This window comes from Canis lupus, chromosome 1, assembly GCF_011100685.1.
Source record: "Canis lupus familiaris isolate Mischka breed German Shepherd chromosome 1, alternate assembly UU_Cfam_GSD_1.0, whole genome shotgun sequence".
Lineage (NCBI taxonomy): Eukaryota > Metazoa > Chordata > Mammalia > Carnivora > Canidae > Canis > Canis lupus.
The window spans coordinates 86,714,964-86,731,326 of record NC_049222.1 but is presented as its reverse complement, the minus strand read 5'-3'; positions in this window follow the sequence as shown (position 1 = coordinate 86,731,326).

Below are 16,363 nucleotides of genomic sequence, written 5' to 3'. Positions count from 1 at the left end.
TATATAAGGATACATGGTGAATGAGTAGGGGGAAAAGCTATTTTAGCAAAAAAAAGATGTCTCTTTAGATGTGACATGTAAGCTGAGTCATGAATAATTGAAAAGTCTCTATCACTAAAAGGCCTTAGAGGAGAAACATTCTATGTGGAAAGAATAAGAAATGCCCAAGTTAAAAATAAGTGTGGCTTGTTTAAGTACCAGAAAGCAGGCCAAGGTAGTGGGAAAGTAGCAGAGGAGACTATATGGACAGAGAGATAGTCAGGAGTCATTTTACACAGATATTTCAGATAATGATGTTCAAAATGAAATGTAAAACCTATAGGTGTAAGTAAGAGGGGGAAAGAGGGATGTAAACTGATATACATTTTTAGAAGATCAATTTGACCACCTGCCATGTAGAAATTGAAAGAAGAGATAGGGTGAAAAAGTAGAAGCAGAAAGTAATACTAGGAGATAATACTAGTAACCCAGGCAAGAGATGACGATGTGGACTGGGGTAGAAACAATGAAGATACAGAGAGGGACATAATTGGGATGTACATCACAAGTAGAATAGATGGAACTTCCTAGAGTGGGTGGAATCACTGGTGGAGGAACAAGAAAAAGGGAACCAAAGATAAATTCTAATGGTTTGTTTGCTTGGTTGGTTGGTTGGTTGGTTGGTTGGTTTTGTTCTACTTGAGCAACTGAGTTAAAATTAGTACCACTTACTGAAATGGGCAAGGCTGGAGAAGTAATAGATTGGATCCAGGAGTGTCCAGGGGTGTCACATTTCAGATATCTATTAGAAATCCAGTAGACTCTATGTTGAGCCTAGAGTTCAGTGGAGAGAGAAGTTTTGAAGTGGTCAACATATGGACAAAATTAACACCAGGAAGAAAATCACCACGGGTAGCCAGTGTCTTCAGTCCTCGCTGTGCAACAAAATCATCTGAGCTTTAAGAAATACTGGTGCCCCATTCTCTAACCCCAAAACAAACAGCATATGTGAGGACTGGATGTGGCACTGACATAGATAGAAAAGTGCACCCAGGACTAAGATTTTGGATATAGTCACATCTGGACGTTGAGAAAAGGAGAATCCAGTAAAGAAGACCGAAAATGAGTAGCCAAGGAGAAAGGAGAAATAGGTATTGTCCTAGAAGCCAAAGAAAGTAAGTGGTTCATGAAGGATGGAGAGGCCACTCTGCCACTGAGACATTCAGAAAGATGAGAACTAGGTCCCTGCAGAGGAGGAAGCCAACTTGCCAACCGTTTACTTTTTTCAGGTAAAGGGAAGCCATCAGCCAAGAGTGTCCATCAGGAACAGACTGATACTAAAGGTTGTAGGAGAGAGAGGGAATTATATAAAGATCAATTTGAAGAGTTAGAGAGCAAGGAGAAGGTACACACAAAGAAGGCCAGGAAGTATCAAATGCTCATCTGAAAATTATGGGCATAAGTTTAAAGCAGGACTAGTCCATCTATGTGTACTAGTTACTCCAGCACCATTCAGGGGCTCCAAGTAACAGACAGGTTGGATTTAGTCATGGTAGGGTTTTTGTTTAGAGATTTATTTTTTGCTTATTTGTTTTGCAGAGTAAATATAATAAAAGAGGAGATGGAGGCAAAGGAGTCAATTTATATACTGGTTTCCTCACAGTTGACTGCAGTGACAGCCCATAGCACAAGAGCCTTCAATATAGGCTATCTCTTGCTCTAAACCAAGCACCAGCCATTACCAGAAAGGCTACCATTCCAGGGAGAATTTGCCAAAAAGATAAAATAAAACAACAACCAAAGCATTATTCCCACTTTCAAGGAGTACAATAAGTAAATCTAAGCTGGATACAGTGGCAGTGAGGCAAGAAAGCTTGATGAATTAATTATGAAACGCACAGATCAAAGGATGATAATCGCAGTGAAGTAGAAGAGTTGGTAAGATGTGGCCTTGAGAGCGATCCAGAAGACCAGCATAGCGAGACTCTGTTCTAACTGCTTTCAACTCTTGCATTTTCCTTTTGAAATCTTCAGCCCTTTCTCTATGGAAATAATTTGATTTTCAGCTGTGTGTACTCTGCTCTTTGTTGTCTCTAATTTATGCGTAAATTTCTAATGACGTTGTTTGGGTCCTTAATTTGTTCCCTTAGCTCTGAAATCTTCTGTATTTCATGCTGTTGTTTTATTACCATTCTGTCCTTGAGTTCTTATTTTTTTGTCTGTTCTTAATAAAGAATTCCTGGGGTGCCTGGGTGGCTCAGTCAGTTAAGCATCTGACTCTCGATTTCGGCTCAGGTCATGATCTCAGGGTGATGAGACTGAGTCCCATGTTGGGACTCCACGCCCAGCATGGAGCCTGCTTAAGATTCTCTCTCTCCCTCTCCCTCTGCCCATCCTCCCTTTAAAAAAATAGAATTCCTGTTCATACTTCTTTTATGATCCAAAGCATTCATAGAAATACGGACTGAGCTAGTCATCTGTGATTTACTCACCATGTTCTCATTCCTTCCCTTTGTCACCCTCCCCTTCCTTTCTTCCCTTCCTTCTTTCCTTTTTTCCTTTCGTTCCTTTTTTTTTCATTCCTTTGTCCTTTCCAAGCTGTCTTCCTTCCTTCCATCCTTCCTTCCTTTTCTCCTTCCCCTTACTTCCTTCAACTCTCTCTTCCTTTCTTTCCACTTCTCTTTTTCCTTCCTTCTTCTCAATCTATCTAGCATCGTGTGTTTTGTTTTTTACCCATATTTAAGGTGGACAGCTCTAACCAAACTTCTCTTTGCTCAGATAGAATGCAAGTCAGTTCTCATTGACATCTTTGCAGCTCATTTGAGACTACACTATTTTCTCCGTGTTATGGGTTAAAAGAGTGAATATTGTTTTAGATTCATTTTTCCACAGTCTGTGGTGTAAGGGAAAAGAGGAGAGTTCTGCTGGAACTCTGAGTAACCTTAATTTGAAGACACAGTTTCTTCCATTTCTTCAGAAATTCTCCTAATATCTTAAGAATTCACATCATTAATTGTGAGTGCTCTCCTCTCTAAAAAACTATTTCCATGGGGCAAGGGTGTCCAGGCTTTTTCCTATGCTGCCTATTCACTTCCTTTGTCTGCTTCTCCATAAATTTGGCAATATTTACAAGAATTTTATGAGCATTTTCACCTACCAGGGCAACTGGGTGGCTCAATTAAGCATTTGACTCTTGATTTTGGCTCAGATCATGTTCTTAGAATCATGGGATCAAGCCCCATGTCAGGCTCTATGCTAGGTGTTAAGTCTGCTTAAGAGTCTCTATCCCTTTCCCTCTGTCTCTCTCCACCCTCCCTTCTCTTACTTAAAAAAAAGAAGAAGGAGAAGGAGGAAGAGGAGGAGGAGGGATGCCTGGGTTGCTCAGCAGTTAAGCGTCTGCCTTTGGCTCAGGGAGTGATCCCAGGGTCCCAGGATCAAGTCCCACATCAGGCTTCCTGCAGGGAACCTGCTTCTCCCTCTGCCTGTGTCTCTGCTCTCTCTCTCTCTCTCTCTCCCCCTCTACCCGTGTCTCTGCTCTGTGTGTGTGTGTGTGTGTGTGTGTGTGTGTGTGTGTGTGTGTGTCTCATGAATAAATAAATAAGATCTCTAAAAAGACAGGCAGCCCGGGTGGCTCAGCAGTTTAGCCCCAACTTCAGCCCAGGGCCTGATCCTGGAGACCTGGGATTGAGTCCCACGTCGAGCTCCCTGCATGGAGCCTGCTTCTCCCTCTGCCTATGTCTCTTTATCTTATTTATGTTGCTTCCGTTTTTCTTTATTCTCAGAATACAGACTGAGAAGGAACCAGTGCCAGGATGATAGCCATGGGGAAAATTTTAGGGGAGGCTAGATCCATTTATTCACTCCACACACATCTGTTGAATACATGTCTTACGCCCATGTGTCAGGCTCAACTCTAGGAACTGAGGTCACAGAAACAAAGACACAGTCCTTGGCCTCAAGGACCCTAGAGATTAAGTGATACAGACATGTCAATTGGTAATAAAGGTATGGCGTGATAAATGCTAGACACAAAAATTCTGACGCTACAGAGCCTGTGGGGTCGGAGTGAGCTAAATTGAGAAAGAAGGAGACAGGGAAGCATTTTGTAGTTTGGAAGTGACACCTGAATGGCTGAGGTATAGTTCAGTTAAGAAAGGAGACAAGGGGGGGCACCTGGGTAGCTCAGTGGCTGAGCATCTACCTTTGGCTCAGGGCATGATCCCAGGGTCCTGGGATCAAGTTCCATATTGGTCTCCCTGCGAGGAGCCTGCTTCTTCCTTTATGTCTCTGCCTTTCTCTCTGTGTCTTTCGTGAATAAATAAAATTTTTTTTAAATCTTTAAAAAAAAAAAAAAAAGAACCAGTAGAATGAGAAGAGAATACAGGGTCAAGGAGGCAAGCCAGGGGAACATAAATACCAAAAAAGAAGAGATGTGGAAAGAAAAAGCCAGAGATATATAGAGGGAATAAGAAGAGTTGAAAATCATATTAATCCTGTTTCAAGACTCAATTCAGGTACAGCCTTCTCCAAAAGCCTTCTCTTGCTCCCCACCTTACCACCCTGTTTTGCTTTTTGCTCATCAGCAGAGTTACGGCCTAGCGCCCATGACATTCTACATCAATTCCCTGTCTCCAGCCTCTAAAGCTCTCAGGGACAGGTCCAAGTCTTACTCATCTCCCTATCTCTGGCACCTCTGATGGTTTCTGGTACATCTTATCTGTCCCATCAATAAATGTTCATTCAGGGCGCCTGGGTGGCTCAGCCTTCAGCTCAGGTTGTGATCCCAGGGCCCTGGGATGGAGCCCTGCATCGGTCTCCCTGCTCCTCTGGAGCCGGCTTCTCCCTCGCCCTCTGCCTGCCACTCCCCCAGCTGTGCGGCGCACGCACACACACACACACACACACACTTTCTCTCTCTGTCAAATAAATAAGATCTTTAATAAATAAATAAATAAATGGTCATTCAACTAAATTGAAATCAGGGGAGGAAAGGCATTCAGTAAGGGGAAATAATGAACTTTATGAACTACTTCCAAGAAGCCAAGTCAAAACATTGTACTTACCAACAGCGAGTTGACAATGTTCTTGGCAAGAGAACTTAGTGAACTAAGAGAGGTGGGAACCAAACAACCATGGAAGGGGCCCAAGACAGTGCAGAAAGTGCATACAGCTCTCTCTTTTAAGGAATTTGATGGTGAAGGGTTAGGGTACTGCATGGAACAGCCAGTCAGAAAAGGATTTTCACCCTTACAGCTCTTCACATGGGGACAGAGTTTTCAGAAACCGATGTTGCTGAAGGAGGAATAAATAGGAGTAGTGGAAATGGGAAGGTCCCGGAAAATCAAGGGGGATTTTTTTTCTTTAAGTTAGACGACAGTTAAGCATAATTGTAGACCAAAGGGAAATAAAAACTCATAGGAGAGAATACCACCACGGGCGTCAGAGGCACCGTGGATAAACTGATGTTCTGAGAAAGTAAGCCAGGAGGGGATCCAGAACTCAGGTCAGTGAACGGGTGTAGAAGGCAGGCCGCTCACGGAGACTGAGGGGAATGGAGAGAATAAAGGCTTTTGGCCCAGACCCATGGGTCAGGAAGCAGAGGAGGAGAAGCTCTATGCTAGCTGGTGGCATCTGCTGAGGGTGGGGACTGTTAGGGAGCGTTAGAAGACTGCTGAAGGTGTGTGTGCAGTTGTAGGACAAACAAGAGGTTGCTACTGAGAAAAGTGCAGGACCAGGTCCCCGAAGCAGCAGCGTGAAGGATGCTGCGGGCTGGCAGCTGCTTGCACCCCACTACTGCCTCTCCAGGACTCCTGCGGCCAGAGCTCTACAGGCTTGCACAGCATGGGCACCAATAAAAGATGCCAGCCAGGGTGGGAGGATGGAGAAGGACCCTGCTGGGCATCACTGGTTTACAAGAATTATGCGTATGAGGGAAAGAATGCATTTTTCACATATTTTCATGTAGTGTTGTGAATGTTTAAATTGGTTAAATAAGTGTCACCTCAAGGTCCACATTCAACAACTTGCTTTTTTCATTCGACTTCTGTTTTTGAGATTTACCATGTTAACTCATATAACTGGAAAATTAGATTTAGTATTATAGGTTGTTTTTTTTAAAGATTTTATTGATTTGTTTATGAGAGATACAGAGAGTGAGGCAGAGACATAGGCAGAGGGGGAAGCCAGGCTCCCTGTGGGGAGCCCAATGCAGGACTCTAATCCCAGGACGCCCCCCCATCATACCCTGAGCCAAAGGCAGACGCTCAACTGCTGAGCCACCCATGGCCCCAGATTTAGTATTATAGTTTTAAGTGAATGTTAGAAACACTAATTTTACTTCAAAAAATCCTTTTGCAGAGAGCAAGGCTTTAATTATACTTTATTAATTTTAATGAATTTTTTTAATACACTGGTTGTATTAATTGAAACAAGAACAGAATAACACTTTATTTCTTTAAATGAAAAATACAATTATCTATTACAAATTCCTTGACAAACATAAAATAAACAGACATTGTTTCAAGTTCACAAGTCAACTGTCTTTGGAAAAGAACTATTAAACAAACTTTTGCATATTATACAAAGTTCTTTGTTCTGTTTAGTAAACAGACTTAGATAGAGATAATTTTATCTAAAATATAAAGGAAGCACAGATTAATTTAAAAATCATGGTTACTGGAACGGAAATATTCTCTAACTTTCTCCATTATCTTTCTTTTTTTTCTTTTTTTTTTTTTTTGCATTATCTTTCTAATCTAAACAAAGAGCAGCTAACCCAGTATTTTGGATTCACAAAAGCCCTTATGCCAATGACTTCACTGAAATTTCTTATCGTTGAAACTGTAAACTACATGTTTCAATGATAATTTTAGCTGAGGCTACTTCCAAGTATTTGGGGTCAATACTGTTGTCTAGTAAAGAACACCAGAGAATCTATAGGTAGAATGTATCTCCACATAGTACCAATTCATTTTAAGTATTCCATTTGATGAAGATCCTACATTTTCATCCACTTGCTGGTAAAAGAATTAGGTTATTTCCAGTCTTTCATTATCACACGCAATGCAGCAAGAACATTCATGCCCGCACCTCTGTGTGATCAGATGCAAGAGTTTTGATAGGTTCTTAGTGAGCAGAACCACTGGGTCCCAGAGAATATGCATCTTTAGTTGGATATGATATGAGGACCATATCCTTACTAGGTATTATCAGATTGTTCACAAAGGAATTAGACCAGTGCATCCTCTCACCACCTGTGTGGGAGACTTCTGTCTTGTTTTTCCATATCCCCACTTACATTTAGAATTACCAGGCTTTTACATTTTCCTTGACCTGTTGGGTAAGAATCCACATTTAAATCTGTATTTCTCTAGTTGCTAATGAGATGATACACTTTTCTGTGCTCGTTGGCCATGCTGATTTCCTTTTATGCAAATAGCCTAATCATTTGCAAATTTTCTCAAGGTTTTGTCTGTTCTTTAAAGGTTTTGAGGATTCTTCATAAGTTCTAGAAACAAATTATTTTTCAGTCTTCTGTGTTGTGAAACCTGTCTTTCAGCCTATGGATTTAGTTTTACCGACTTCATTTCTGTTTACTATTCTCCTTTTCTTCTTCATTATGTTTTCTCCTTTCTTGCCTTCTGTTGTCCTTATAACATTTTTATACACATTCTCTTCTCCTTGGTGGTTTTAAAGCTATACGTAGTTTCTATGCTCTTGATGGTTACTCAGTTTTTTGACCTACAGAGTTAGTTAGCTACAATATTTTTCTAATGAAATCTGGAGGAGTGGTTCTCAAAGTGTGGACCCCAAACCAGTAGCGTGAGTATCATCTGGTAATTGTTAGAAATGCAAATTCTCAGGTCCCATCACAGACCTAATGAATCAGAAACTCTGGGTGGGGCCCACAGCCTGTGTTCCAAGTGGTTCTGACACATGCCAGAGTTTGAGAATTACTGAACATCTCTACCCTAAACAACCAAAGCCTTCTTTTCCTACCCAATGGAAAGACCTCAACTCCCTCTTCTGTCTTTCCCACTTCCTCAGTATTCTTATGTAGAGCTGTGTGTGTGTGTGTGTGTGTGTGTGTGTGTGAATAATGCCAATCATTAATTAAAATAATAAGATATTATTTTCTGGGGTTTTGCATCCCAGTTCTTAGATAGCTGTTAATAGCTCTTTCACTGAGAATGTTAAGCAGCAAATTTTCCTAATGCTTTCTGAAACTGTATGGTCTTTATATTTGTTTTTTTAAAAAACATTTTATTTATTTATTCATAAGAGACACAGAGAGGGAGAGGCAGAGACACAGGCAGAGGGAAAAGCAGGCTCCATGCAGGGAGCCCGACGTGGGACTCAATCCCGGGACCACAGGATCACGCCCTGAGCCAAAGGCAGATGCTCAACCACTGAGCCACCCAGGTGTCCCTGGTCTTTATATTTGAGTCATACTTTATTTGAATTTGGAAATCGATGTTTGCACTTATTTGCTATCAGTACCTTGAAAGTGTTACTTTGTTATAATCTGGCATCAGCTGCGGGTAAGAAGTCAGTTGTTCATCTAATAGGTATTTATTAGCAGGCATTCTCTCTTGTAGCTTTTAAGACTTTTCTCTCCATGCCTGGAGTTCCACATTATTACCATTTTGTGTCTACATGTGCATCTATTTGTAATTATCCTCTTCATTATTCTTCGTGTTCATTTACATGTGAGGGTTTGTGACTCTAACCCTGAAGTCCTTAGTATCTCTTTTGAATACTGTTTCTCAGCCTCCTTCCTTTCTTCTGAACTTCCTGTTGGATGTAAGCTTCTCAGTCTATCTTCCACATCCTTCCCCTGTTTCTCCATATCTTGTTCGCTATTCTCTCTGTACTGCATTCTTGGCGAATTTCTAATACAATTATTGAGAACACCCTATTTTTCTTCAGATGTATCAGCCTAATGGTGATGCAACCTATTGTGTTCTTTGTTTCAGTCCATATTTTTCATGCACAAGATACCTAAATGGCTCTATTTCACATATACTTTTTAATTTCATTTCTGCTTATTTTGTTTGGTTAATTTTTGCCCTTTTAATGGAAGTCCTTATTTCATTTACCACTCTGAGGATCTAAACACACATTACCAGAGCAGAAACCCCCAATGCAACCAATACCAGGGTAGGAAAAGCTTCAAAAGTAATTGACAAATTTCTGGAAGTCAGTGCTGACAAGTAGAGACTATGGGAGAAAATGGATCCAATGGGGAAAAAGGATCCATTTTGAAATACTCTAGAGAATTCTGTTCTTCTTAACAAAATACCTCCTTTCAAGAGAGCCTAACCTGCTCAGCTTTTATCAGATCCTACCCAATTTCTGGGAAGGAAACTATCCAACTGCAGCCCACTCCTACCCCCACCTAAGTGGGAAGGGAAGGGCACGTAGAAGCAGGTGTGAAGGTGACAGTGCAGAGGCCCAGGCTCACTAAGAGACTGAGCCCTAATCACAGAACTTCCCTGCCCCCGACACTGCACCACCACATTACTAAAGGTCTATTCACTAGAGGTTCTTTTTCACCCCGTAAATTATGTCTGGCTTTTAACAAAAACAAAACAAAACAAAACAAAACAAAAAAAAGCACAAAACTTGCTAAAGCAAAAAAACAGTTTGAAGAGACAGAACAAGCATTAGAACCAGACTCAGACATGCTAGGAATGAGAACTATTATTAGGCCTATTATTATGAGACTGGGAATTTAAAACAACTGTGATTAATATGCCCAGGGCGTTAATGGAAAAAAAAAAATCGACAAAATGCAAGAATAGATGGGTAATCAGAGAGATGGAAATCCTAAAAAAGAAAAGGAAATGCTAGCAAGCAATCAAAACCACTATAACAGAAATGAAAAACGCCTTCAATGAGACCAGATACGGCTGAGGAAAGAATTTCTAGGTTTATGCAAATGTCAAAAGGAACTTCAAAATCCAAAAAGCAAAAAGAATGAGGACTGAAAAGAACAAACAGAATATCTAAGGGCTGTGGAACAATTACAAAGAGTGTTAACATAAGTGTAATAGGAATATCAGAGGCAGAATGAAGGGTAATAATCAAGTTTGCATCTGTGCGACCAATTAAATTGCATTTTCTAAGCAATTCTCCTTTAACTCTTTGCGAAATTTCTTCATAACTAGACCACAAGCTCCACAAAAAAAGAGCATCTTTGAAGTCACTTCTCATGTGCAATGGGGATAGATACAGAAACCATATAGACCATCACCCCCTTGTAGTTTGAGTAAGGTCTCAACAAGTGCTGGCAAATGCTGGCACAGATACCACGGCTGATCTAGGCAAGCAGTTGCTGTATTCCTCCCACAATCCCTTAGCAGTTCCTCGTGACCCTTCTCAATGCAACGTACAGGAGAGTGGCTTCCTATTTACTGGGGTTAGCATGCAAAATGAATTCTGTTATCAATATCTCCTAAGCGGTGTCTGAGGCAGCTTCCTTCTGTAAAACATTAATTGGTAAAAATAATAATTATTATTATAATGTCAAATGAATTTGAAAGTACTGAATCAAAATTATAGAGTTGTTTTTAACTGCCGAGCTTCACAACGTACATTATAAATTTCTATTTTCTGAAACTTCCTAAACCAGGAAGCAGGAGCTCAGAGAATGAGTGTTCCCTGAGGCAGACCTGGAGACATATGGTTCTAGAAGTATTCGTGAATCCATTGTCTATGGGAAGAGAAAATCCTGGAGGTAGAGCAGCAGTTAGCAAATTTTGTTCATGAAAGACCAATTAGTAAATATTTGGGGTTTTATGGGCCAGAAGGTCTCTGCCACAACTGCTAACCTCTGCTATGGTAGGAAAAAAAAAAAAAGCAGTCATAGTCAACACTGGATGTAGCTGTATTCCAATAAAACTTTATATAGGAAAATGGGCCTGTGAGCTATAGTTGGCCAACTCCTGCTATAGAGCATAATGATGATACTTTGCCATTAAAAAATTCTTTCATTCCACAAGTACTAACTGAGTGCCTACTATGTGTGTTCTGTTTCCATACAGATGAATCTATGTGTCGGGGGAGACTATAGTATTCAGAGCACAGATACATACAAAATCATGTTTATATATGAACTTCAAAGTTTATATTTACAGGCAGTTTTTCACTTGACTTGTTCTAAAACTGGTATTTTTAGGGTCACCTGGGTGGCTCAGTCGGTTAAGCATCTGCCTTTGGCTCAGGTCATGATTTAGGATCCTGGGATTGAGCCAGCAGGGAATCTGCTTCTCCCTCTCCCTCTGCCTCTGCCTCTGCCTCTCATCCCAACCTGTGCCTATGCTCTCTTTCTTTCTCTCTCTCTCAAATAAATAAATAAAATCTCTAAAAAATAAAATAAAACTTTTATTTTTTAGTACCACCATTGCACTGAAAAGGACACTGAGACTCAAACTTTCTTGGGAAGGCAGTTAAAATGGAAGGTGAATGGCCACACCTCTAGGATGGCATTTTTATGTCACATATACTTTGTGTGTCAACTTCACAGTGCCTCCAATTTGTATTCAACCACAATAAAAACATCAGGAAAAAATAAGTAATTTGCTTTTGCCTTAGGCAATGGAAATAAATCCAAGCCCACGGTGTTTTATGTTCCAGGGCAGAAGAGATTCTTGGCTTGTTCAAAGAGATGGATTATTCCAACTCACTAGTCCTCTCACTGAACTCAAAACCCGGACAATGGGAAGAAGAGATAGGGGCACCCTCTGTTTCAATGCTCTATTCTTCTTCAATGTTTTGTTTCAATATCCTGATGGCGGTGCTTTACTTGAGTCTGGCCTTCATTCTACAAAAGTTTCCAAACAAAGTCTCCACGGCTTGGTTCTCTTCCAGATTCTGTTGATTCTGGTAAATCGAGCTAACCCCAGGCATGTTTGGGCTTTGTTCAAATCACCACCAGCCTCCACTTACACTCCTTTTCCCCGTGCAGCTGTTTAGACTACGGCATTCAGATATCTGCTGTCCCCAGTTACGCCTCATCCTTCCCTGGGTAAAGAGAACCCCAGGACTGTTCGAGCACTTGGCACCTCACAACTACAGAAGCAGGGAAGAGGAAGCGACTTATAATGAAAGGGGATATTGGTGCCCATGATTACTTTCTCAAGCTCTATTCCAGTATCCTTTTTAATTGTGACCTTTTGGAACAAGCGCGAGGAGTTAGCCTGTTTCAGACAAAAGAAACCACTGAAGTCCCCATAGCGTCATACACCAAGTTGCTGTTGTGAAACAGTTAGCATTGTGGCCAGACATAGGGCTCCAATTTTAAAAAGTGCTGCGTTCCTTGAAATTCCTTAGGCTTGGCTGCCCTGCTGGCCACAGCCAGCCACTGGAATGTTTCATACAGCAAATGTTGTTGCTCTCAGTCTCAGTCATTTGTTTCTCTTCCTAGAATTCCTATGGAAAATTTCCTATGAAATGAACTTGCGGGTCAGGATGAATAAAGAGCTTCCCTTTGAACAACTGTCTTGCACTCCCCCATCCCCGCCACATCAGATGAAAGAAAAGAAAAAAATGTTCTCAGACTATGCAAGAAAATTTGGGCCTCCTAAGGGCTTATAAAAGCCAAAGAAAGTGGGGGCCATTCTCCAATGTGCTTCAATGAATTAGCTGCATAAAAGCAAATTCCTGAAATTCCCCTTCTGCTGGCATCATTCAAGATAGCCCACTCCCAAACAAAAGTACTGCTCCTATATCCGCCAACGGGGATTGTCACCACTCATAAACACCTGGAGATTTAACTCACCCCAGAGCTCTAAAAAAGGGGAATCAGGCATTTGTTTTTTCTGCAGAACAAACCAAACTTGACCCAACAAGAGACAAAAACAAACAAAAGCAAAATGAAATGACAAGAAATAGATGTGATTGTTGGAAGGCAGCGTACAGAGACAGGGGACGAAGGAGAGGGTTTGTGCTTGGGAATGCATAACTGACAGGTAAGGACACCTGCCCAGCATTTAGAACCCTGGCTTCTGTTTAATTAAATAAGGAGGCCAAGGACCCTTTCAGTTCGGGTCTTGATCCTGGGGTCCTGGGATCTAGTCCCACATGGGGTTCCCTGCAGGGAGCCTGTTTCTCCCTCTCTGTGTGTGTCTCTCATGAATAAATAAATACAATCTATAAATAAATAAATAAATAAATAAATAAATAAATAAATAAATAAATAAGGCCATAGGTTGGTGTGGCTCTAATGTTGCAGCAGCTTACATAAGCGAAGCAAAATCTAAGGCCTATAGAGATCACCCCTGACTTACGATGGGTTAAGATTTGTCTATTTTAGAATGGTGTTAAAGTGATATATATTCAGTAGACACTGTCCTCCAAATTTTGAATTTGGATCTTTTCCCCGTTTAGTGATATGCAGTACATTGAAACCCTCTCCTGAGCTAGGCAGGGGCAACAAGCTACAGCTCCAAGTGGGCCCCACAATCACCAGGGTAAATTACTGATAGGGTTACAGCTGTTCTGTACCCATTCAGCCATTCTGGTTTTCATTTTCAGTGCAGTATTCAATAAATTACATAAGATACTCAAAACTTTGTTATAAAATTGGCTTAGTGTTAGGTGATTTTGCCCAACTGTAAGCTAACATGTTCCGAGCATGTTTAAGGGAAGCAAGTCTAAGCTATGGTGTTTCTTAGCTTAGGTGTACTAAATGCATTTTCAACTTAATGCATTTCAACTTCAACTAAATGCATTTTCAATTTTTTTAAGATTTTATTTATTTGAGAGAGAGAGAGAGAGTATGTCAGAGAATGAGCAAGGGGGAGGGGCAGGGAAGAGGAAGAAGCAGGCTCCCTGCTTAGCGGGTCTGGGCTCAATCCCAGGACCCCAAGATCATGACCTGAGTTGAAAACAGACGCTCAACCAACTGAGCCACCCAAGCACCCCCTTAAGAAGATATTTTCAACTTACAAAGGGTTTCTGGAGATGCAATCCCATCTTAAGTGAAGGAAGGAAGATCTGTCTCTGCTTCAAGGTTACAAAATCAAAATACTGATCACAGACAAGTAGATTTTAAGTTGTAGCCAATCAATGATTTCCTGACTTTGCTTCCACCTTTTCTCTACAAGAAACTCTCCTCAGCTGCTGTGAGTAGAGCCTTCCTAGCCACTTGCAGCTGGGTGCTGCTGGATTTCCATCACATTTTGCTCAAATAAATTCTTAAAATGTTAAATGTGCCTCAGTTTCTCTTTCAACAGTTCTGATGTCTTAAGAGGGAACCAAAGGAGGCCTCTCAACACTCACCAAGCCCCCACCACCACCACCAGGAGTCCCAGGAGCAATGAGTAACCCTTCCTCCCTACCTGCTGAAGCCCTTCAGCTCCCTGCACTCTGGTTGGCTCTGGAGGTCGCCTTCCCATCCTAGCTAGATTCGAGGGTCTTTGTGAGGAGTGTTCAGACCCCTTGAGCATTTCTTTTTCCGGGACTGAGTCTGGAAAGTGGCCAAAGTCAGGCTGGGTCTGACTTGGAAACCTGGTTATGGGGGCGGGGAACTGTGTCTGACTTGGAAGTCAACTCTTGCCTGGGTCAGACTGGGCCCAACTGGGTGAACCGAGTTTGGGGGCATAGTGGATCCCCCACTTAGAAAAGGGACTATGTCTGACTTAGACACCCTGACTTTCTGTGTTTGATTTCCATCTGAGTGGAAGATCTTCTCTCTGATGTAAAAAATGTAAAAAAAGCAAATTAATAATGTGCTTGGGGAGGTGGGTTGACCTGGATATCATTCAGGTTGAAATACTGGTTCTTTAATGTTCCGTGTCTCCAAATTTAAGGAAAGATCTTTTGATTTTCCCCTAAGCTGTTGGCAATTTTGTAAAGTGTACTTTTGTGAACAGAATTCAAACATTTGCTATCTCTCTCTACCTGAGCCCTCTGGTTCTAGAAGCCAGGAGTCCAAAATCAAGGTGTCATCAGTGTTGGTACCTTCTCAAGACTCTGAGAGAGAACCCATTTCTAATGTCGTCTCTTTTTTTATTCTAAAGATTTTATTTATTTATTCATGAGAGACACAGAGAGAGAGGCAGAGACACCGGCAGAGGGAGAAGCAGGCTCCATGTAGGGAGCCCGATGTAGGACCCGATCCCAGGACTGCAGGATTATGACCTGAGCCAAAAGCAGGAGCCAAACCACTGAGCCACCCAGGGATCCCCTCTTCTCTCTTTTTATTTTTTACTTATTTATTTTTTTATCTTCTCTCTTTTTTGATGGCTGCTGGCAATCCTTGGCATTCCTTGGCTTGTGATCTCACGACCCTAGTCTCTGTCCCCAGCTTTGCATGGCTTTTGCCCTGTGTTTCTGTGCCAAATCTTCCTCCCCTTCCTCCTAGAAGGATATCTGTCATTGTATTTAGGGCCCATCCTAAATCTGGGGAAAGCTCATTCCAAGATTCTTAACTTAATTACTTCTGCAAAGGCTCAACTTCCAAATAAGGCCCACATTCACAGGACTGGCGATTAAGATTTGAACAGATCTTTTGGGCGAACACTATGCAGTACTTTTGAAAGCATGAGATCAAGGACCCCATCCCCCTCTTTCATTCCAGGAACTGAGCCAGGAGCCCAAAACCCATAAATGAATAAAATCAATGCACTCCTTATCCTAAGGCTCAGACTATTCTTCACCTTCCCCCCTGCCAATACCCCACTGGAAATGGTCTCCTAATTTTTCTCCTGGCTGCAAGTCTAACAAGTGTTACATCTGAAACAAAACAAAACCACAAAAACCTATAGTAGCCCAAACAGGTGAGGTTATAGTACAGTAACAACCACCATGTCTCCATGTTTTAAAACAACTATGGTTTATGTCTTATTTGTGTCTGTGACAGACTAGCTGAGATTCTTCTCTATGTCATTCTCACTCAAGGACAAAGGCTCATGCTTCCATAGTAGCTAAGGCAGGAAAAGGCTCAATGACAAGTCAGATAGTGTCTCTTAGGGTTTCTGCCCAAATGGGGCACACATCACGTTCAAGCAACAGCGTTGGTCAAAGCAAGTTATGTGCAAAGCATGCAGAGAAGTACAATCCTGATACAGGCTTTGAAGTGGAAAACACTGGAAATATTCAGTGATTAGCTCTAATAGCTAGCACGATCATCCTGCTGCTTAAATATCTTCAGTGTATACATCTCACCTGCAGACGAAAGTGAACCCTCCTTAGCATGGCATTCCAGGCTCTATGTAGTGACCCCACTCTTGATTTTCAGTTTCATTGCTCTCTCCTTCATTACTACACATGCTGCAACCACACTAAATTTAACTACTCATAATCCCCTGCCTCGATAGGCTCTCTGTAGCCTCAGGGCATTTATTTACACTTTTCCCTTTACCCAGAGCAACGCTTGGCC